This window comes from Bombina bombina, chromosome 5 (assembly GCF_027579735.1).
Source record: "Bombina bombina isolate aBomBom1 chromosome 5, aBomBom1.pri, whole genome shotgun sequence".
NCBI lineage: Eukaryota > Metazoa > Chordata > Amphibia > Anura > Bombinatoridae > Bombina > Bombina bombina.
The window spans coordinates 597,065,372-597,091,074 of NC_069503.1; the positions used below are offsets into that span (position 1 = coordinate 597,065,372).

At 36.7% G+C, this 25,703-nt stretch overlaps 1 protein-coding gene across 1 annotated transcript in view; it reads left to right on the forward strand.

The window, feature by feature from the left end:
• The window catches only part of CNTNAP2 (contactin associated protein 2), a 2,991,056-nt gene that overhangs the window by 257,898 nt on the left and 2,707,455 nt on the right, over positions 1–25,703 (forward strand). The window lies entirely within an intron of this gene.

Sequence of the window (25,703 nt, forward strand, 5' to 3'; positions counted from 1 at the left end):
CCTTCTTCTTAGAGCCCTGGTCGTGCTAATAGGAGGCTTAGCGTGGCAGATCCCAGGGGCCTGCGCTAAAGGACCTTCTCTAAGAAGGAGAAGCTCTACAGCATGCTATGCTAGGGTAAGTACTTTAACCCTTAGTGGTAATTTAAAGAAAACTAATGAATACTGAGAAATATCATCAGTATTTTTTTGTTTTCTAGTAAAGTCCAAATTATACTTTCATGATTCAGATAGGGCATTTCATTTTAAACAACTTTCTTATTTACTTTTATCATTAAATGTGCTTTGCTCTCTTGCTATTCTTAGTTAAAAGCTAAGCATAGGTAGGCTCATATGCTAATTTCTAAGCCCTTGAAAGCCGCCTCTCATCTGAATGCAATCGACAGTTTTTTACAGCTAGCTGGCATTAGTTCATGTGTTTCATATAGATAACACTGTGTTCAAGCATGTGAAGTTATTGAAGAGTCAGCACTAATTGCCTGAAATGCAAGTCTGTGAAAAGATCTGAGCTAAGGAAGCAGTCCGCAGAAGCTTAGATACAAGGTAATTACTGAGGTAAAAAGTATATTTCTATAACAGTGTTGGTTATGCAAAACTGGGGAATGGGTAATAAAGGGATTATTTATCTTTTTTAAACAGTAACATTTTTGGTGTTTACTATCCCTTTAACATTTAGTTGGTACATTTGTGTGGATATTAGTTTTGTGATATAAGTGCACACGTCTAATTTCTAAAGTATTGTCCAGTGTTTAGTTAGCTAAGACGGGGCCAAAAGGTAATTTTTATATATCGTTATTTGGGGCTATAGTTGTTATTAATATACTGAATTCATGAATACTGCAGCTGTTGTAGAAAAGATAAATATACAAATACAATTTTTCGTTTGTTTTATTGTTTTGCCAGAGTAAAAGCAGTCTGGAAACACAGGCTAAAAATGGCTGAAACAGCACAACTTTTGCTTATGAATCAATCTTTGGCCTTTGATAAATGACCCCAAGAGACGTAATCATAAGTATGCTTTATAGGTGACTCTTTTCCAGGCATTTTGCCTTTTATTGTGAATTTCAATACCCCTATGCTTTAGTTTTAGACCCTTAGGTTAATAACATCCTCAGATGGTTCATTGAAAATAGCTGCATAAAAGATTCTTTTTTCAAAGTGAGAAAGTTGATAAAGAGCCAAAAATGTAATACTTCTTTATAAGAGACTCTGAATTCAGTATTGAACAACCTTAGGGCAATCAAAACTTTCCGTTTGGATCCATATTATTGCTTTATGTTGCTCTTTTTTTTGGTTAAATTTTATGCCTTTGAGGAAGGTTGATAAATAGAAAAATGGGAGATAAGAGAGATATAAACCTCATAAAGAATAACTATTTGACTTGCATTGCAAAAATAATAACCTTAATAATAGTAATAATAATTATATAATATTATTCCAAATTATTACATAAATAAAATTGCACAAAAAAGTTATAAGGGCTCAAAGATATGAGGTCTGAGGTGTTAGAAAAAGATGGACAGCAAAGTTTAGCCCGGAGGCCGAATGAAGAGAGGGCTATTTGACCCCAACTTTTTGGGAGCGTTGGTAGGCTCCGCTATAGGGGTGGAGGATGATGGGAGGAGTTAAATGATGGAGAGTGGCTGGTACTTCTGTCGGTAACAGAAAGTGGAAAGTGATGGTGGACACCCCGCCCCTGAAAGGGGGTTGGGGCTTATGGAGAGGTTAAAAGCAAGCACTGGGTGGATTGTTAAAACGAGAGGTTATAATGTTGATAAAGTTTAACTTTTGTTATTGGTTTAATAAACAGGCTGCGGCCTTTTCTTCCCCATAAACGTTGGTCTTGTTTTTATTGAGGAAAGATGAAGTGAACTCAGAAATGGGGGGTCAAGTGCTTTACCATAGAAATACATACATATGCGTGTCTAAATATGTTTATGTATATTTGTGTATATATATATATATATATATATATATATATATATATATGTCCAGTAGGCCAGCACTCACAGTTTTAGATGAACATCTACCCAGGAAGCTTTCACTGTATAAATAGAATCAAAGTAAAGGATGCACTCGCTGGGATTTTCTTTGTTACCTTTTAATGTAACGTTTCGGGGTATTACCCCCCTTCGTCAGACATACAAATAATGTTTGTTTCTTATTTTGTTTCTTAATCTTGTTTGTTTCTTATTTTGTCCACACTTGTATTAAACTGTTCTGTAAATTGTTAGCTTTATTAAGGTGAACAAAAGTAAATGGCAATTAAATCCAACTTACCAAAAAATGACAATTCAATTTTCTAAGAAGCATTGGTTTTATTTACTAAGCCCATCAACTTCATGCAACAAGTTTACAAATATTTCTTTTTTAAGCTTACTTCCAGATTTCACTACAGAATAATTTATAACCAGAAAAGGTTACAGAATTTTCTGCATTTATTTTCTAGCAATACCAGTTAAAGTTATATTAAACCCAAAACACGATGGCTTACCAATGACACAGAACTTGTAAAAAACTATTTTTTACACGAAAACATGTTAAAGGACCACTCAATGCAGTAGAATTGCATAATTAAGAAGTGCATAATAAAAAGACAATCATTTAACACCTACTCTATATTTTAAATAAGCCGTAGATTTTTTTTCTGACAATTTAATTTTTTCTCCCATTTTCTGGCCCCCTGTATCATGTGACAGACATCAGCCAATCACAGACTAGTATATGTATACCCTGTTAGCTTGTGCACATGCTCAGTAGGAGCTTGTTCCCCAGAAAGTGTGTATATAAAAAGACTGTGCAAAATGTGATAATGGAAGTAAATTGTAAAGTGTCTTAAAACGGCACGCTCTATCTGAATCATAAAGGTTTATTTTGACTTGAGTGTCCTTTTAAGTTAAAGGTATTTATTTTGATTTTGGAACTGATTGGATGTGTATATTTGTGTACACTTAATTAAGGTCAGATGATCTAGAGCACGCCACTCTGGGAAGATTATCCAAGAAGTCTCATCAGTACACTGAGGTCCCTCCAATAATTATATAAAGGCACAGTTTAGCTGTAGAAATGCTTATCTCACTATGCAGAGTGTTGGATGGAAGGAGAGTCACATACATTGCAATATAATGCTCAAAAAAGACCTTAAAGATATTGTGTGATTTCTCTTTGATCATCAGGCTTTTAGTCTGTACTAAGTGATCGATTAGCACAACTCCCACAACTCAATTTTTGGGTACTGAGCAGATAGTAAAATATATAAGAGGATATTCAGTCCTGAATAAACAGAAGTGTTCTAGATATTTAATGTACAGACAGTAGCTCCAGTAGGTATTAATAACATTAGTCACTCTGTGAATGAATGTGAATATATAGTGTATTTCTGTTATGAATAATGAACAGTGTAGTGGTATGAAAATCACACACAATTGTGATGGCACATGTAGGAAAATAAGGTGCATGTGGAGCGGACTGACACTCGCAGTGGTCAGCTCACTGACCGTTACCACTGGCTGCAGATTTCAGATCTAGGACTCCTCCTATGTTGTCCCCAGTGTGGATTCTGATAACCCCTCTTGGCTAAGGGTAACAGCAAACAGGATCCATCTCGCCACACTGCAGTCTGTCAGGACAAAACCGTAACAAAGCAACATCAAAAGTGTTTGGAAAAGTAAAAGTTTTTCTTATTTTCAACGCGTTTCTCGACCACACACGCAGTTTCCTCATGAAATATATATGCGTGTGTATGTATGTGTGTATTTGTATGTGTATATGTGTATGTATGTCTCTGTATTTGTGTGTATATATGTGTATGTATGTGTATCAAGTATTTTAAACTTACTTTTAAAATATGAATTTGTATTGAAATAGAAGTGATGAGTTTTTCAGCTCACTCCTATAGACGTCTATTATGTAACACCCAGATGTTAGCATGCCTTAAATCTTCTCTCAAGCTCGTAGATATTACTTTCAACTAGTAATGTAAGAAGGTCTAGAATACAAAAGATAGAGGTGCCTCATAATGCAAATCAAACTGGTGAGCCAATGGTAGATAAAGGTGAAATAAATCCTACTCACGTGATGGTCAGCACAATTGTGCTATAAAGGCAGGCCGGAACCAAGTTGTCCGGCACACTCTAAGACACACCTGAAACAGGGAATATCCTTGTCCCACCAGAGGGAGTCCAGAGATGATCACAGAAAGCTGCAGTGAGAACCAGACGAAGGTCAGCAATGATGACCAGCATTTAAATGTTGGCAAATGGCAAGCAGTATGTTGATATCCAGGGTAAAGAAGATGCAGCAGCAAAATGACAAGTGGTTAAAAATTTAATAAAAGGATTAAAACAACAGCAGCGTGTTTCTCAGTGGCACAGCACTGTTTCCTCAGGCTGAGCCACTGAGAAATGCGTTGTTGTTTTATTCCTTTTATTAAAAAGCACTACATGACAGGAAATAATTCTAAATGGATAACATCCAGGCAAGACACTTGCCCATGGACTTGCAAGGGATCATGCAACTGGCATGTGCAGGCACAGTCACTTTATTTCTCTCCTCAATTTTAAGACGTTTACTCTAAAATCTTGTGAAATTATAGTAAAATCTAACAAACCACAGATACACAGTGTGAACTCAGCATGGACGATGCTGATTAGCTGTTGTATTTTTTTTCCCACCATGATGATAATAGTAAAGCAATAGCTTATGCATAACTGCATACAGAGCACTTACTCTGGTAAGCTGAAGACATTTTGAAGTAAAATAACTTATTTTTTTACATAAAGATGTTCATGGGACATTTTCTAGTCAGCTTATAACATATATGTTGCAATGATTCAGCTTGTGGTTAACATGTGCCTGTAAATAAGGACTTCTGACATCAGTAAAGCCGCTTTGATGAAATGCCAGTGAGGCAGGAGGCGCATCAGCTTTCAGTTTGCTAATACTGTGGCTGACATGTTTTTAAAATTTATGCTAATAAAGATGGACTTTAAAACTCATCCAATAGTCTCTCATTGTGCAGCATGTTGCTTTCACGATTGTAACTTCTGCAGCTCTGTTAGTGAACAGACAAACCCCACAAGAATTAAAACAAAAACTAAAAGCACAAAAATATCAATTTAAAATGCCATCTTTTAGATAAAAAATAAATACATTTAAAAAATGAATGTCCCTTTAAAGGTTTTAAATTTTGATATTGTGTGATTGTATGAATAACATTCATAATTACATTCATAATTACAGCTAGCATAAAAAAACATAAGATATATAATAGTTGATATATATATAAAGCTTTCAGTTTTTGTATACAAAAGAGTTATAATCTGGAAGTTTTTCAAATGTCTTTCTAGTGGTGTTTTTATGAATTCACCTGATACAAATGAGAAGGTAAATTCCATCTGGCGACAAGCGATGCGTTTTAAACTCGCATGCATTATAATTAATTTCACAGCAGTCTATCCACTGGTAAAAGTGTTCTTTTAATGCCAATGTGCAAATTTTACAATGGACAACACAGTCTAAGGCGCATAGTGGGGAGCCCACCGTTAAATCTCATTTAATTACTTAATCTGTAGGGGCTTGTTATAGACACAAATTGAAAACATTTTAAAGAAGAATTCACTGTGTAATGCATTCAGTACATGAATTACACTTCAGATCTAAGGAAACAAATTCTTGTAAACACTTTCTAAACTATAATATGGCCAAGAATTCAAAGGAAAAAAGTAGAGAGCTGCGATGCTTTGGGAAAGCTATAACTTGTATATTGCAGACACCTAAACTGTATAATTAAAAAATAAATCTAGGGGGTGTGTCTGGGCAACGGCCATGTTAGGTCGCAATATCTGCAGCTCTGAATATGATCTCCTTAACCCGCCGGTTATAGAGCCCATCCTGCAAGTTGTTTAAAAATAACTCTCACATTGGCTCGTCTCATGTTCAACTGAGTGGATTGACATCAAACTTGCAGGACTTATGATTACTGGATCCAGATCTGGACCGTTGAGACCTCCGGCGGCGGCCTCACCACGAGGATTCAACACCCCCCCCCAGTACATGGGGTATAGCAGTCACATCGGACTGCCTTTTCTTCACTCTAAGAGGGGAACCTTCAATTTTAATAAGCCGCTACTCTAACGGATCTCCTTACTATAACAAACACTCCAAATCTAAATGGAGGTCGTCACTAGATGGGAAGCAGACATGCACTGGCTCCTCCGGGATCATTTCTGACAACTAGAGAGAGACCTACGCCATATAATCCTGAATGTGCAGCCTCAGAAACAACAGACACATCTCGATGACTCTCTGGGAGATCATGACCGCATCCTGGGTTTTGGCTTGGCCGGGGGGGCAAGTTGGGGGGCTGCCTCCTTGGCTACGGCACTGACCCTAGTAAAGTCAGAAGAGGGTCAGACTCTAACCAATAGCACTCCCACATTAGTGGACCCAGAGACTCCCAGAGACCTCTCTAGCAGCACAGAGCTCTTGTCTCCGACTATAACTAAACCCGTCTTGCGGCAGTTTGAGAAAACTTCTGTGAAAACTGCAGAAGTATGTGATCCCGTGGGTGGTGCTGAGGCAACAAACAAAGTAATTTCAGAGAGACAAGGCTGGATTTCTCTTATGGTGCACAACGCCATCACGGTCCTGAACACTTTGGAACCACTTACTGTTAAGTACCGTCGAAACCTGCTCCCTTACTACGAGATGCACGGAGCATATGGTACATTCAGACCGCTTCACACTCTAGGCTCCCAGGAGACAGCGGACTCTAATGCAGGGACAGTGCATCCCCCTTTCACAAACATTAGAACGCCAAGAGATGATCGCCATGGTGTGGGGTAACAATGTCGGGAACACTGCCTCGCTATAACGCCACACTGATCCGGAGGGCAGTCATCTAATGTTTGCATCTGCTTTATCTAAGAGAAAAGCTGCTCCTCACATATGTTGCTCCCACAACCATGAGAAGTTCATTCAGCCTAATGGGACATTGACCTCATGACGATAGTATATCTGAGATACAGTTGATGTTTCCACACCCACCATTTGTATTACTACCTAATTACTATCCTTCTCAGGACTGTGTTTAAATGCTCTTTTAACTTACCAAACAAATCCTTATATTATATTAGCTCAAACGCCATACTCCTGCTAAGGGTTAAGTACAAACGAGCCTCTAGCCACATGTTGCATGTCCCCATCCTGGGCCTCTGTCATTTCACTGTTTAATTTCCTCCTCCGTGTTGCCCACGCTTGGTAGGCGCTAGGTAACCTAATGTAGTTTTAATCTTAGCTTATACTGAGATCTATTATGCTGATGCAATATATTCCCTAGGTTTAAGGTGCACTATATATGTATACAATTATTCACAAGTAGGTAATACCTGTTATGAACTCTACCGTTTCTCCCAAATCTACATACAATAAATCGCTATGGGATTCATTTACATAATACTTATTTTGAAAGCAAGTTGTTTATCCATTATTGCTTTGTGGACCGTTAGTTTTAGCAGCATAATTAGTTTTGCCCGTGAGTTGGATTTGTGTCATACCCTGAGGGTACTGAATATATTAGCCCTTTATCTTTACTGAGGAAAGTGCTTATATTGTATGCATGTAATATTTGTAACGGCAAGGTTGCTACATTAATATCAGAGACCTGTGCTTTAAGTGTTGTAACATTTTACTATTCATAACCTTCCTAGAATTAATGGTATGTCTCCCTAGGGAGGTGCTATGCTTTCCTGTTATGTACCAATCTATAGAAAAGATACTCCTTAAGGATAATACATACAGGCAGATAACATTTCACATACACCTGGGAGGTTATTAATCCTCATACTATTGGCTACTGTTTCTCATTAGACTATTTCATACAAGGGCCTTGTGTTTGATATAGCTTAGTCTTCCATTAGGACAAGAGGAGGGGAAGTTAGGTCTCAGCATCATTTTATATTTTTCTCTCACCTGACCTCTAAGCCCCTGTTCAATTCCATATAAATGTCCATTTGCAGACAGCGGCATATGCCCTTCTATATAATTAAGGTTTAGCCCAATGGTCTATTACGCTATGACTACTAATGACTACTATTACAGTTAATCTGTCTCCCACCCGGGTATAGGGCCCATACCTGGGGGAGAATATCTATTTGTATAAGCAATATGGTCGTTATGCTATGGCTACTACTTGATTATAAACCTGTATACCCATCTCACATAGTTTACTATTATAGGCGCTTACTCTACCCATAGAGTCACCCAATAACGCATAGATAATTATTTAGTATAGTTTCTCCTGGTTTCTGGTTTATAGAGTTATTAGTTCCCACAATACTTTCTCACTGACTGTATCTCCCCTCACCCTTTTCCGCTCTGCACATGGGAGCGGGTCATATCCACTATCCCTTTCCTATCTGTGTCCAGTGGGGACAAAACTCCCTGGGGGGAGATACAGCATAAGCTCTTTTGCCATATAGGTTCAGCGGTGACATTTTCCCATACCAACCTGATCTTAAATCTCTATTTTCTTTTTATTTATTTTTCTTCATTGTTCCATTCAGCCTTAATCAGTTAAATTCACCCCTGGTTCCCCCCTCCCCTCAACAGTAGTTGTTTGTTCAAATGTTTTTCTCTAGATATGGAGAATGTGTTGCTGAATGTATTACATATGTTTCTAGAAGAAGAACATATTATTTATTAACTAAATTTCAAGGTCCAAAAGTTACCGTATGTAAAATTAAAGCTCCTCTTTCTAGTCATTTAAACTACATAGGCCCATGAGTGGCCTGCTAATCATTTGGAGGTGCATTCATTTCTCACAAAAACTAGAAAATGAGGTCCCAATAGTTATATTCAGTGTTTTGTACAATGGTACTGTATTGCCTTTCTAATTTTATGTTGTCATGTACATAGTAATTCAATACAATCTACCCGCATGTAAAAGTTAACCAAATATTATTGTACCTGATGTATATATACTACTGAACTTTTGGTTATTGTTATGTATCTGCAGAACCTCAATAAAAAATCTTTAAAAAAAAAAATTAAAAAAAATATATACTTAAGACCATTGACATCTGCATAAAAATATATAGAGTTCAAGCTGCGTCCCGGATATATCAACATAGGACTAAATATTGATTTAATCTTACCTATAGTCAACACACTATGTTCTGTTAAGACAAATGACTGTAATCACTATCAAATTGACATATTACTGACCAAATAAAATATGTCTGAATAAAAAAATAAAAATAAATCTAAGTTTAAAGGAAAATTCTAATGCAGAAAAAAGACATGGTAACTATACACCATAGTTATGGGTAAGACACATTGGTAAAGAGCAACATTAAGGCTGCAAGTAAAACAAGTCCAGTCAGCCAACCAGGAGCAGCTGTAGCACAACTGTCTAATCGTTAGCTGAGTGCTGCTTGGGACTTTTCCAATGCTTTTCCAATGTGTAAATCACCTTTGATGAAGTTAAACATGGTCTGCAATGAAAAATTTAATTAAAAAATTAAATAAAATTAAATTAAAATGTCCCTTTAATGTCTTATTACACATTAAAAAGCCAAACAGTGGATCCTTCCCATAGCATTTTTAAATGTATTTTCATGCACTTTCACCAAATGTTTTGTTTAAAATAGCCTTGTTTAAAACTACAATTTTAAATGGCTTTGAAGTGTATCATATTTTGAAATGCAAAATTATACAGGGCATATATAGGGGCCCATTTATCACGCTCCGGATGGAGCTTGAGGGCCTGTGTTTGTGGCGAACCTGCAGGCTCGCCAGAAACACCAGTTATGAAGCAGCGGTCTAAAGACCGCTGCTCCATAACCTGTCCGCCTGCTCTGAGCAGGCGGACAGACATCGCTGCAATTCAACCCGATCGAGTACGATCGGGTTCATTGACACCCCCTGCTGGCGGCCGATTAGCCGCAAATCTGCAGGGGTGGCGTTGCACCAGCTGCTCACAAGAGCTGCTGGTGCAATGCTGAATACGGAGAGTGTATTGCTATCCGCATTCAGTGAAGTCTGTCGGATCAGGTCCGACAGACCTTTGTTAAATAGGGGCCTTAACCTTTCCATTTAGTAGAGGATGACAAAAAAAACTTCATCATGAAACTCTTTTATTTTTATTTTTTTCCATGACATAGCATACAAAAGTGTCAAATGCACTTCTATTATAGAATAAAAAATATTTTTTCCACTTTGTTGAAAATCAGGTAGTCAGGCTCAGGAGAGTGCATGTGTCTGCACTACTTAATGGCAGCAGTTTTTCAAGAATAAGTTTAAAGGGATATGAAACCCAAATATTTTCTTTGTGATTCAGACAGAGCATACAATTAAAAAAAAAAATGTTTACTTCTACTATCAAATTTGCTGTGTTGGCATTGTATTCTTTTGCTGAAGAGATACCTAGGTAGTTATCTGAAGCAATGCATGGCAAGTGCTGTCATCTAGTGGTCTTGCATATGGATAACATTCTTGCAAAACTGTTGTCATATAGAGCTCCAAATGCGCACACTTCTTAACTTACCTCCCTGCTATTCGACAAAAGAAGAGAACAAAGAAAAATTGATAATAGAAGTAAATTAGAAAGTTGTTTAAAATTGCCTGCTATATCATATTGCTTTAAAGGGATATGAATCATAAAAATAAAGTTTAATTCAATGCAAAAATCATCACAATCCATGATTTTTCAAAAATACTTACTATTAGCATTTTGTTGGCTTTTTCAAGATATTTCCTATAGAAAGTGATGGTATTTGCGCACAGATTACAATTTGAAAGTAAATGCATTCCCTTAAAAGGAAATTAAACCCCAAAAAATTCTTTCATGATTCAGATACAGGGTACAATTTTTTAAAAGTCTCCAGTTTACTTCTATTATAAATTTTTTTTCATTCTTATGTTATTCTTTGTTTAAGAGATACCTAGGTAGGTAGCGTGCACACGCCTGAAGCACTACACGACAGGAAATAGTGCTGCCAATTAGTGCCCCTGCTAATGCATAACATTGTTTCAAAACTGCTGCTATATAGTGCTGCAGACACGTGCACACTCTTGAGCTTACATTTCTGCTTTTTCAAAAAGGATAACAAGAAAACTAAGAAAATTTGGTAATAGAAGTAAATTAGAAAGTTGTTTGAAATGTTATGTTCTATCTAAATCATGAATGAAAAAAATCGGGGGTTTTGTCCCTTTAAGCACAATTGAATTTAACCTGTGCCAGGTAAGTGTGAATGAAATATATATATATATATATATATATATATATATATATATAAGATCAATATTATCATTTATATATATATATATATATATATATATATATATATAAATACATATTTAATAATAAAAAAATTCTATGGGCTCCATGTACTAAGCCGTCAATTCATCCGTCATTGTAGACGCGGATAAACTCGCCGTTACTCGCCGCGGGCGAAATGGTGTCCGCTGTCGCTATGTACTAATATTCCCCCAATAAATAGACAAGTCTAGCCCGCCGCGAGCAGTTGCGGATTGTTGATAAATTTGACGCCTCGCTCGCCGCGACTAAGCTGATGGTACTTAACTTTTAGTTGAATTGTCTGGCCAATTATTAACACGTGACATGCAAGGTGTCACGAACATCATAGTAGTCGCGGGAATAGAATTTTGCTCCTATAAAAGTTCAACTTATCTAAACAACTTTATTATTGTTCAAAATTTTTTGAAGAGTGATAACAGAGCGTTATTTTTGTAATATTTATTTACAATTTGGATATGGCTTCATCTGGATCTGATAATATATAAATATTAATATAAAAATAATTATAAAGATTGACAACTAACAATACAAATTTAAATAGATTACTCTTTAATTACAGTCGACAAATTGGGCGCAATTTATGTACATGGAAATGAGAGACAAATTAGACGCCAGTTATGCTGTAAGTACAATGCTGATATTACTGCCTTTTATATATGTCTAGACTGGCGTCTAGATTGACTTTCCTATTGTTTTGTACCTTGCCCGCCACCTAAAAGGTGGCGAGGCAAAAATAGCGAGGTGGGAGCGGAAATTGTAGCGAGCGGACAAATAGATTTTTTAGTACATTCGTTTTTTGGCGAGTTGGTGGTCAAATGTGTCTAATTACAGTGAAAAATGGAGCAGTAGCGAGGTTTGGCGGATAAGTACGCTCGCAATTTTAAAGATGCGAGTTTTAACACAATTGACGGCTTTGTACATATCAGTTTGCGAGTTTTGACGCGAGATTTGTTGCGGGTAGCTCGCTGACTGCTTAGTACATGGAGCCCTATGTCGGGGCGGGTCCGAACACCGACCAAGATGGCTGCTTTTAACTTTGGCTGAACTCGGGAGCTGATAGATCTGCTGCCTATCGCTTCTCAAACATATAATTCAAGCTGATATTACAACTGTCCTGCAGATTACTACTTGTAGAACGGATCTATGTGTGTTTTTTCACTTTGAAACCCAGCCAAGCAGACCGGAATAAGTGAGGAACGCAGCAGAGGCCTAGTAACAGACCTGGCTCCTCATTTACCCTCCCTGAGTCCTGATAAGTCAGGAATAACAGCCGTATGCGCTGTCCCGATCTATTGTATGATATCCTGAACTAGGAGAAACTTCTAAATACAAGGAACCATCTACTACAATACTAAACCTAGCGATACCTCCCACAGTGAAGCACTAATATTTCCTATTTGCAATGGAAGGACTTAACAGATGGGAGAGGCGGAACGACCATTTTAAAAGTCTGGAAGTGGAACTTGGCAGGTTAGTTGCAACCCCGCAGCATGATTCCGATACTCATTTAGCAACAACGGGCCACACAGTAATTGATCCTCATGGTGGTCTTTTCCTCCCCTCGGCAGACCTACCTCGGGAAGAAGCTCCCACTTTATGCCCCCAGATGGACTGCTTGAGGGCAATCTCTGATAGTCACATTGATGTCCCGGCACCCCAGGCTGAGAGAACTGTACCAGCAGTAGCCTTACTTAACTCTCCTGCTCTGCCGTTGACCGCTCAAACACCACTACTGTCTGCAGGGGAAATGGAGACTCTCCCTGGCTCATTGCAGAATCACCCCTCCCGGTTCAACACCTCTGGGACAGTTAGCATGGATTTTGAGGGGAGGACCCCCTTTACACCCCCAACACCGGAGCTCCCTTACATTATTAGTGGGGCCGATCTTGCTTGTTCCCTTCTGGCCTCCGATGAGAGAGGAGGCAAACATAGAGGAGACTCATGTTCTAAGGAGCCGGAGATTACATTTCTTCACCGTGAGACTGTCACCCGATGTGGATCGGCAACTTTAGTTCTTCCTGGGGGTGATCTGGGAGCAGAACTAGGTTGTTTCCCTGAGAGACAAATCATATCGATCACATTGAGCCTATGGGGCCGGCAAATCTCTTTTGCAGGACACCACACTATTGATGCATTCTCTGACACCCGGGATGATCGACACAGAGTGGGTTAAGCAGGAGACAGAGACTATTCCATACCACAAGACTGGGATTGCAAAATTGTAATACCGTTATGGTGAACTTTTACCTTCACTAAGAAGCATCCCTACTAGAGTCTAAGTTTGTTATGTTTTAAAGTTGTGGTATGATATAACTCATCAAGATAAATTTCCAATTAAAAGACACTGCTGGCCAATTAGATAAATTAGATTATTGCTCATACTGTATGTGACTTGATATATTAACTTGCACCCACATCAATATTTCCCAGTTCCGTTTTCTTGGTCATGCAATTAAATACTACTAATAGGATGTTCTTAATGTCTGCAATGTGCTTGATAAGGCTAATTTACACTTTAGTCTCAAATTCCAACTAAGATAGTCAAATCAACTAAGCTCCCCTTAGTGTAAATTGTATAAGTTGTGTGCGGTAGAGTTTTCCCTGCTATCTCCACGGATCATTAAATTCTTCATAATATTTGTTAATGCTGGTGATAGTTTATTGTCTCACCATAAGGTTCACAGTTTTACACCCTCACACTCGATATATCAACCTCCTATACATAGAGCTACTTTGGATGTATTTCTCTGTTTGTGCCACTAAATACTATTGCTACGATGTGCTATACATATGTTTTTTAGACTAAGGTACCCTTTAGTTCTCCCCCAAAACTATACCACCTAGGTTATCCTGAGCGTAAATTGCAGATGACCCCTGTCTTATAGCCCTTTATGCTCTGTCTCTAGAGCATTTGAAACCCCAGTATATTCTACATTGTTGGCGGTGGTTAAATGGGGGAACATTTCGCCATGAGGTTAACAGTACTAATATATAAGTTTAATCCTAAGCTATTTTCTAATGAATGCCTGTCAAGATGTGAGAATATATATTGGGGCTAAGTTCCCTTTTAGGTACACTTGTAATGTGTATATAAACTTTAAAGTTAGTTGGCAATCGTTGCTGGATGTATATCTGGTATGGTATTCTGTTCCCCCTTAGTTTATATATAATTAACTCCATTGCTGGTTACTCTTAACTTCACAGTTCATAATTAACTTTATATATACTAATGTTATAATAGGCATTGTGTTATACTGTATGTCTTATTCTCTCCACTTTCTTTTAATGATGGTTCCTATATAAAAGCATTTTCTATATTTCATATCCCTTGTACCCCCCATTTTACATATACTGAATGGTCTACAGTTCAAAAGTGGCTGTTTTGCTCCAAAAGGGGGAAAGTATTGCTTGTTATTTGGACCTTTTTGTATAAAGGGATTAATGTATTGTAAAAAATGAAGTCTTTTATTTATACTCATACCTGTTATTATATGCATGAATAATGTGTACTCTCAAGTTTAATATGTTATTACTGTGCTGCTGATTATAGCATTGTACGACGTTTCTGATATATATGTATCTGAAAGCTAAACCTCAATAAAAAATTATTTGAAAAAAAAAAAAAATAATCTATGTGAAGAACATAGGACTGTACAATATGCATAACGCACTTCGGGTTTTGTGCTTTAGGTCTAACACAGTGTCAGATTAGTGCACATGAAGAATTAGTTATCTTAAGGCACGTTATGTAGGGATGGGCAAATGTGCTAAAAGTGTAATTCCTTTAGTAGAAATTTAGTCAATGGATATAAAATAGATACAAATATATCAATTTGAATGTTTCTATTTCGAATATTGCATAATTCGGATATTACATTTAAATATACAGATTTGAATTTTTCGAATTTGAATATTGCATAATTGAAATCAAATTATTAGAAACATTCGAATCAAATATTGCATTTAAAGGGCCAGTAAACCTAAGCTCATCTGGGCACGCTGTCTAATCACACCCGGCCTGATTGCGCTATTAAACTTAATGTAGCTTGCTTCCGCTACCAGACCAGAGCAGGAGCGAGCTACATTGAGTTTAATAGCGCGATCGGGCAAGCTATGACCAGACAGTGTGCCCTCGATGCACTTTGGAGAAGAAAACAGACCCACTCAGTAGAGCCAGGAGCGGTGTTCTGTTTTCTTTGCAAGATATCTATTTAACCCTTCACTTTAAAAGTCTGGCGCTAAGCTAATGTTATAGAATTCTGCACTATGTGCAGAATTATCTGACATTATTTGCTAGGTTTACTGGCCCTTTAAAGAAATACTATTACATTAAACGAATGTTACAATGTAATACAAACATTCAAAATTTTAAATTAAGGAAAACATTTGCCCATCCCTAAAGTTATGTAAGTATTAAATAATTATTGTAGATGTACTAAAAAATATGTATAGTTAACATTGTGCTCACTTCCATGGTGTTAATTAGGAGTCAGCACTGATTGGCTAAAATGCATGTCTGTCAAAAGAGCTGAAATAAGGAGACGTCTGAAGAGGCTTAGATACAATGTAATCACAGAGGTAAAACGTATATTAATATAACCTTGTTGGGTAAGCAAAAATGGGTAATGGGTAATGAAAGAATTATCTATCGTTTTAAACATTTAACATTCTGGAGTAGACTGTCCCTTTAAGATAACTAATTCTTACTTCTAGCAATGTTTATGCTTGAGTGAGAGTGCTAAATAGTACCCACTTGTAATCTTGCCCTTAATGAGCCCTATACTTGTATTGGAAAAATAAAGCTATAGTAGAATGCTCACTGCCCACATACAGGGAGTGCAGAATTATTAGGCAAATGAGTATTTTGACCACATCATCCTCTTTATGCATGTTGCCTTACTCCAAGCTGTATAGGCTCGAAAGCCTACTACCAATTAAGCATATTAGGTGATGTGCATCTCTGTAATGAGAATGGGTGTGGTCTAATGACATCAACACCCTATATCAGGTGTGCATAATTATTAGGCAACTTCCTTTCCTTTGACAAAATGGGTCAAAAGAAGGACTTGACAGGCTCAGAAAAGTCAAAAATAGTGAGATATCTTGCAGAGGGATGCAGCACTCTTAAAATTGCAAAGCTTCTGAAGCGTGATCATCGAACAATCAAGCGTTTCATTCAAAATAGTCAACAGGGTCGCAAGAAGCGTGTGGAAAAACCAAGGTGCAAAATAACTGCCCATGAACTGAGAAAATTTAAGCGTGCAGCTGCCAAGATGTCACTTGCCACCAGTTTGGCCATATTTCAGAGCTGCAACATCACTGGAGTGCCCAAAAGCACAAGGTGTGCAATACTCAGAGACATGGCCAAGGTAAGAAAGGCTGAAAGACGACCACCACTGAACAAGACACACAAGCTGAAACGTCAAGACTGTGCCAAGAAATATCTCAAGACTGATTTTTCGAAGGTTTTATGGACTGATGAAATGAGAGTGAGTCTTGATGGGCCAGATGGATGGGCCCATGGCTGGATTGGAAAAGGGCAGAGATCTCCAGTCCGACTCAGACGCCAGCAAGGTGGAGGTGGAATACTGGTTTGGGCTGGTATCATCAAAGATGAGCTTGTGGGGCCTTTTCGGGTTGAGGATGGAGTCAAGCTCAACTCCCAGTCCTACTGCCAGTTTCTGGAAGACACCTTCTTCAAGCAGTGGTACAGGAAGAAGTCTGCATCCTTCAAGAAAAACATGATTTTCATGCAGGGCAATGCTCCATCACACGCGTCCAAGTACTCCACAGCGTGGCTGGCAAGAAAGGGTATAAAAGAAGAAAATCTAATGACATGGCCTCCTTGTTCACCTGATCTGAACCCCATTGAGAACCTGTGGTCCATCATCAAATGTGAGATTTACAAGGAGGGAAAACAGTACACCTCTCTGAACAGTGTCTGGGAGGCTGTGGTTGCTGCTGCACACAATGTTGATGGTGAACAGATCAAAACACTGACAGAATCCATGGATGGCAGGCTTTTGAGTGTCCTTGCAAAGAAAGGTGGGTATATTGGTCACTGATTTGTTTTTGTTTTGTTTTTGAATGTCAGAAATGTATATTTGTGAATGTTGAGATGTTATATTGGTTTCACTGGTAAAAATAAATAATTGAAATGGGTATATATTTGTTTTTTGTTAAGTTGCCTAATAATTATGCACAGTAATAGTCACCTGCACACACAGATATCCCCCTAAAATAGCTAAAACTAAAAACAAACTAAAAACTACTTCCAAAAATATTCAGCTTTGATATTAATGAGTTTTTTGGGTTCATTGAGAACATGGTTGTTGTTCAATAATAAAATTAATCCTCAAAAATACAACTTGCCTAATAATTCTGCACTCCCTGTATTGTTGGATAAGTTATGCACTTGTGCGTAATCCTTTCTTAAAGGGACAGTATACACCAATTTTCATATAACTCCATGTAATAGACACTACTATAAAGAATAATATGCACAGATACTGATATAAAAATCCAGTATAACACCGTTTAAAAACTTACTTATCTATCTATCTATTGGGTACTTATAGAGCGCAAACTAATCACCCGTGAGGGTCTCAAGGCGCTATTAGAAGCGTCCAGTTTAGCTCTGTTTAAGAGGTTACTGGAACACCCACTGCAAGTGGGAAATATCAGACAGATCAAGAGGTAGTAATGACAAACACTGTGGGGGACTTTAAAAATGCCTAGGACAAGCATAAGGCTATCCTACAAATTAGATAAGTTTATACTGTTAGGTAATATCGGGCAGACTTCCTGGGCCTATGTCTCTTATCTGCCATCAATATCTATGTTTGCTAACTGCAGGGTGTGGTTCCCTAATTAACTGTTTCACTCCTGGGCAACTTACAATATGTGGCCTTAGTGGGAACACTGCTCAACATACTATCGCTTCAGCAATAAATATTAACCATCTGCATGTAATAGAAAAGCAAAAATGCAAGAAGTATTGAAGCTCAATTTATTATTAGCCAACTGCGTTAAAGAGATATGGAAACCAAAAAAAAAATACTTTTGTGATTCAGATAAAACATTCAATTTTTAAAAAAAAGTTTCTGATTTTCTTATATTATCAAATTTACTTTATTCTCATAGTATTCTTTTTTGAAGAAATATCTAGGTAGATGTCTGAAGCACTACATGGCAGTAAATAGTGCTGTCATCTATGGATTACATTAATGTTTCATAATACTTATACTTTTGCCCTCCACTTGTAATATGTGTATGTCTGCATTTGAATTATGTTTGAGATATTTGAATGTTTTTAGCTCTGCAAAAAATTCTTTGCATTCTTATAATAATAATAAGTAGATTTCTTGGAAATAAAATGTGTGCTGTTTTGCTATTTTATGTAATAGTTTTTACAGAGAATAATTCCCTCCATTGAGAGCTCATCAGTGAGCTAAATTTACTTTGTATCTACAGTATGTGACATTACAACCCTACACTGTTTCCCTAACCTTTTTTTCCCTATGGAGAGATTTTTAGTTTCATGGGGAAAATACTATTCATACACAGTGTGACATTGCAGATGCTTAGCCTATAAACAACTGGAAAATTATCCACCTTGGGATTTAAGTGAAATTGTATAGACAGTTCTAGTTCCACTCTTACTGTGTTTATGACATCACTGGAGAATTTTCCAAAATGCCTAACACAATATATATATTGGGCAACATACTTAAAGCTGAATTTACACAGTAGGAAAATATTTTAATATTCTAGTTCATTTTTTTAAAGAATAACTATAAATATTTAATTTATTTTAAATTGTTTTCTTTATGTTTCAAGACTACTTTTTTGTCTGCTTGAGGCAAAATAGCACAATTGCAGTTATTGTCTTTGGAATCTGCAACAAGATATATTGTTTATAAAATTTACAAAAATGATTAATTAAACATATGCAATAGTTTGACCCACACATATTTTAGCTGAATATATAGCTGAGGAAGGGGAGCGTTTACCTGAAAACGTTCACATTAAACGTTTGCAGAAAAGATCAGTGAATGCCGGCTTGTTGTCATTGTTGGATATTGTTGGCCACTAGGAGGATTTAATATGAGAGTCTACTTCTTTTGAAATATTTTTATATATATATATATATATATATATATATATATATATATATATACGTCTGAGGAAGGGGAGTGTGCCCCCGAAACGTCAGGCTTGATTTATTAAATATTCATCAAAAAGACCAGAGAGTGCTTTCTTTCATATATATATATATATATATATATATATATATATATATGTATATGTGTGTATGTATGTATGTATATATATATATATATATATATATATATGTCCATATATGTGTGTGTGTGTGTGTATATATGTATATATATATATATATATATATATTGTATGGATTGATAATGCCTTATCGCCTTAATTTTTTCATTTTTCAGGGTACCCATTACTTGCAAAGACGAGGCACGGCGATGGGGGCACAATTTGCCCCAGCCTTTGCCAATATTTATATGGGGTGGTTAGAATTTAATATGATCTTTTCAGACTCATTTCCATATAAAAGTAATATCATACTTTATGACCGCTTTATAGACGACATTATTGTCATTTGGGAGACTAGTGAAAGTTGTAATGTAGACAAATTAACAGAATATTTGAACGAAAATGAATACAATTTGACCTTCACAGCACAGACACATAGTCAAACTATTGATTTTTTGGCTCTGAACCTAAAGGTATCAGATAATAAAACTCCCACATGTACTTATCGCAAACCCTTGGCCAGAAATACAATACTGAGAGCTGATTCTTGGCATCTCGACCACCTCAAGAGAGGCATACCGAAGGCCCAATGCTTACGCCTTAGGAGAAATTGTACAGAATTAACAGAATATTGCTCCCAGGCTAGAGAATTGACAAATAGACTGACAGATAGGGGCTACCAAAGAAATTTACTATTACAAACAGAAAAACAAGTAGCAACCCTAGATAGACAAGACTTACTTCAAGGGAGGAATAATCTAGATAGGACCAAGATATTTAACAAGACTGTACTGCCTAGTCAAAATCCCCTGTTTGTTACACAATTTAGTAAACAATATAATCAGATTTGTAGTATAGTCAAGAATAACTTGACCATCCTAAAAAGTGATGAGGCTTTAAAAGATATCCTAACATCTGGAGTTAAGTGCATAGCACGTAAAGCCCCTACCATAAGAGAAATAACAAGTAAGCAGTTCACTGAAAAAGTAACAGTAGGCTCTAATTGGCTAAGACTAAAATCAGGATGTTTTAAATGTGGCCATGTACCCTGTAAAGGGTGCACGAGCATAACTGTGACTGATACTTTTTCTTCATATGTGACGAATCAAACATTTCATATTAGGGACAGGATTGACTGTAACTCCCAATATGTGGTCTATCTAGTTAATTGCTTATTTTGTTCTTGCCAATATGTTGGCATAACTACTCGCCCACTGAAAGATAGGATTTGTGAGCACCTGCGCTCTTTGGATGAAAAAGAGCCCAGAACACCTGTAGCTAAACACTTCAGACTACATGGTATAGGTCCCAAATATTTCTCATTTATAGGCATTGATCTAATCAAAAAACATCCCAGAGGGGGAGATAGGGAAAAAAGCCTTAGGAAAAAAGAAGTCTTTTGGATTGTAAAATTACCTACAAGAGGGCATCAACAAGAGGATGGATGTTGACCTATTTGTTGAATAACCCCTTGCTGCCCAGTTATCTAATTCTTACAAAATCCTTATCTTGATTTGTCAAAAAAGTGAGTTTCTACTTAAGTTTGCCTTCATCTGTTCCCCAGCTTATTAAAATGGTTAAACCAATATAGTCCCTTAGTTCCTTAATTTGTTCAAATTAAAATCAAAATTTATTTGAAAATTAATATAGTAAAATTGCTAATTGCTGTAGTAAAGTTCCTCATTTGAAATTAGATCTTTTTCTTTCTTTTTTAATAACATCCATATATATATTTTTATTTATTTAGGTTTATTAATATTATTTAATGTTTATTTTTTAATTATTTGCTTTATACATATGACATGATATACCAAAAAACAAATATTGTTTTTTAAAAATATTTTTTCCTTTTTTCTCTTTTCTTTTTTACAAGAGATATTTGGTTAAGATTGGATTTATATTCAGCTAACTAGTTTCCACATATCTGATACTTGGAAACAAAGTTTATATTTATATTTCCATTATTTATAAGGTTCTTAACCAGTACTTTGTGTCCTATCTCCACCTACAAGTATTACTTACATTTAGATTCCTATCTTTATATGATTTGTTATTGTTGTATTTATGAATTGTACCTTCTTTATTATTGGAAAAAAATTGTTTTTGAATATATCACAATATATGTTTATATGCACTATTACCATTGCAGACTTCTACATATGAAGTCTTAGAACTTAATTGTTTACACATGTATATATTTATAAGAAAAATAATGAGTGGTTGGCTTGTTTACAGCAAACGATCTTATCTCATATTACATGTGTAACTGTTATCCTATTTACTTAATGATACCTGGATTGGTTGCTTTGCTGTATATAAGTCTATTCACACCTTGAACACATCATCTCTGATGAAGCGCATGTGCGCATGCGCAAAAAGCGTCAGGTGTTAATGTCCTGGCTTCACCTTTGTACCTGCACTCTGCCAATAAACTGGTTTTGAACTGACCTTGGAAATAGCTTTGGCCTCTATGTTGCCCTCCATTGGGGATTTCTTGCTTCTTTTATATATATATATATATATATATATATATATATATATATATATATATATATATATATATATATATATATATATATATATATATATATATATATATATATATATATATATATACAGGGAGTGCAGAATTATTAGGCAAGTTGTATTTTTGAGGTTTAATTTTATTATTGAACAACAACCATGTTCTCAATGAACCCAAAAAACTCATTAATATCAAAGCTGAATAGTTTTGGAAGTAGTTTTTAGTTTGTTTTTAGTTATAGCTATTTTAGGGGGATATCTGTGTGTGCAGGTGACTATTACTGTGCATAATTATTAGGCAACTTAACAAAAAACAAATATATACCCATTTCAATTATTTATTTTTACCAGTGAAACCAATATAACATCTCAACATTCACAAATATACATTTCTGACATTCAAAAAAAAAACAAAAACAAATCAGTGACCAATATAGCCACCTTTCTTTGCAAGGACACTCAAAAGCCTGCCATCCATGGATTCTGTCAGTGTTTTGATCTGTTCACCATCAACATTGCGTGCAGCAGCAACCACAGCCTCCCAGACACTGTTCAGAGAGGTATACTGTTTTCCCTCCTTGTAAATCTCACATTTGATGATGGACCACAGGTTCTCAATGGGGTTCAGATCAGGTGAACAAGGAGGAAATGTCATTAGATTTTCTTCTTTTATACCCTTTCTAGCCAGCCACGCTGTGGAGTACTTGGACACGTGTGATGGAGCATTGTCCTGCATGAAAATCATGTTTTTCTTGAAGGATGCAGACTTCTTCCTGTACCACTGCTTGAAGAAGGTGTCTTCCAGAAACTTGGCAGTAGGACTGGGAGTTGAGCTTGACTCCATCCTCAACCCGAAAAGGCCCCACAAGCTCATCTTTGATGATACCAGCCCAAACCAGTACTCCACCTCCACCTTGCTGGCGTCTGAGTCGGACTGGAGCTCTCTGCCCTTTACCAATCCAGCCACGGGCCCATCCATCTGGCCCATCAAGACTCACTCTCATTTCATCAGTCCATAAAACCTTAGAAAAATCAGTCTTGAGATATTTCTTGGCCCAGTCTTGACGTTTCAGCTTGTGTGTCTTGTTCAGTGGTGGTCGTCTTTCAGCCTTTCTTACCTTGGCCATGTCTCTGAGTATTGCACACCTTGTGCTTTTGGGCACTCCAGTGATGTTGCAGCTCTGAAATATGGCCAAACTGCTGGCAAGTGGCATCTTGGCAGCTGCACGCTTGACTTTTCTCAGTTTATGGGCAGTTATTTTGCGCCTTGGTTTTTCCACATGCTTCTTGCGACCCTGTTGACTATTTTGAATGAAACGCTTGATTGTTCGATGATCACGCTTCAGAAGCTTTGTAATTTTAAGAGTGCTGCATCCCTCTGCAAGATATCTCACTATTTTTGGCTTTTCTGAGCCTGTCAAGTCCTTCTTTTGACCCATTTTGCCAAAGGAAAGGAAGTTGCCTAATAATTATGCAGACCTGATATAGGGCGTTGATGTCATTAGACCACACCCCTTCTCATTACAGAGATGCACATCACCTAATATGCTTAATTGGTAGTAGGCTTTCGAGCCTATACAGCTTGGAGTAAGACAACATGCATAAAGAGGATGATGTGGTCAAAATACTCATTTGCCTAATAATTCTGCACTCCCTGTATATATATATATGTGTGTGTGTGTGTATGTATGTATATATATATGTCCATATGTGTGTATGTATGTATATATATATATGTGTGTGTATGTATGTATATATATATGTCCATATGTGTGTATGTATGTATATATATATATGTCCATATATGTATGTGTGTGTGTGTATATATGTATGGATTGATAACGCCTTATCGCCTATATAAAGGGGAAAACATATCATACAAAAAAGGAGAATCAGAAAGCTCAAATCTTTCCTAAATAAACATTATGCTGTTGTGAGAGCTAATTACATGCACAGTGTTTAAGACGTTAAAATACATTTCAGAGATGAAAGAAAATGTAGCTCATCATCTGCCCAGATCAAAGTAAATGCAAAATACAAAATCAAATCAATTTTTCTTCACAGGAATACATTACAATATTTTATAAGCTTGATTTGGTTTATCTATTTTATTCTTTGCTAACAAACATACTGTGTGTCACAACTTTTTTTTTTTTTGTTCGTTTGTTAGTGTTTAAAGGCCCAGTGAACCTAAAAAAAATCCTAAATATATGTAAAAGGTTATTGAAGCTAAATACATCAAACAGTATCCCAAAGTGGAACGCTAAGAAATGTGTAAATAAATCAACTTAATATTTCATCCTCGGGCCATTTAGAGATAACTGCCTGAGCCCTCCTACCCCTACATCATCCTGATATTGTATTCAGTCTCCCAAAATTTAATCAAATCGAATTTGCGCATTCCCTTTATTTGCGCATGACTCCTCTACTTTCAAATAAGGTAAATGGAATACTGTATCTAACAGTCGATCCACTGATAAGAACAACTGCTACAATACTGAGCAGTTGTAGTAGTTCCTGCAACAAAAAGCCCCCCTTGAGCATAATTGGCGCATTGCGCATGCTCAAATAAAGGTAATGCGCAAATTCGACTAGATTCAATTTTGGGAGAATGAATACAACATCAGGATGATGTAGGGGTAGGAGGGCTCCGACGGCCATCTCTAAACGGCCGAGGATGAAATAATAAGTTTACTTACACATTTCTTAACATTCCACTTTGGGATACGGTTTGATGTATTTAGCTTCAATAACCTTTTACATATATTTAAGAACATTTTGTAGGTTGACTGGTCTTTTTAATTATTTGCATTGACTTCCAAAGTTGACAGGACAGGTAATTCTACATAAATTATCATCCAGTGTAGTGATTTTATTGTTTATAATATTCTAGTACTGCTTTAAGTGAAATAATTAGAATTAGCGGCAAAATTCAATATAAATGTAAACTTCTTTAATACAATGAGGCCCATTTATCAAGCTCCGTATGGAACTTGTGGGCCCGTGTTTCTGGCGAGTCTTCAGACTCACCAGAAACAGCAGTTATGAAGCAGTGGTCTAAAGACCGCTGCTCCATAACCCTGTCCACCTGTTCTGATGAGGCGGACAGGAATCGCCACAATTCAACCCAATCGAGTACAATCGGGTTGATTGAAAAACCCCTGCTGGTGGCCGATTGGCCGCGAGTCTACAGGGGGCAGCGTTGCACCAGCAGCTCTTGTGAGCTGCTGGTGCAATGCTGAATACGGAGAGCGTATTGCTCTCCGTATTCAGCGATGTCTGTCGGACCTGATCCGCACTGTTGGATCAGGTCCGACAGACATTTGATAAATCGGCCTCATTGTTTGTTAAAATTGAAATGATATTAAATGTATTAATTAACTAATTAACTAATGATGAATTTATATTAATTGACACATTACACATTCAAAAATAAATATGTTTAAAAAATGTTATGTGTGTGCATTAAAAATATTTTAAACATTATTTTACATATGTGGGGGAATGCTTGAATTCATTCTTTGTTGTTCTGAACACTGACCCTTGCTGTACAGTTATTGTTTGAAATGTGCAGAAGCTC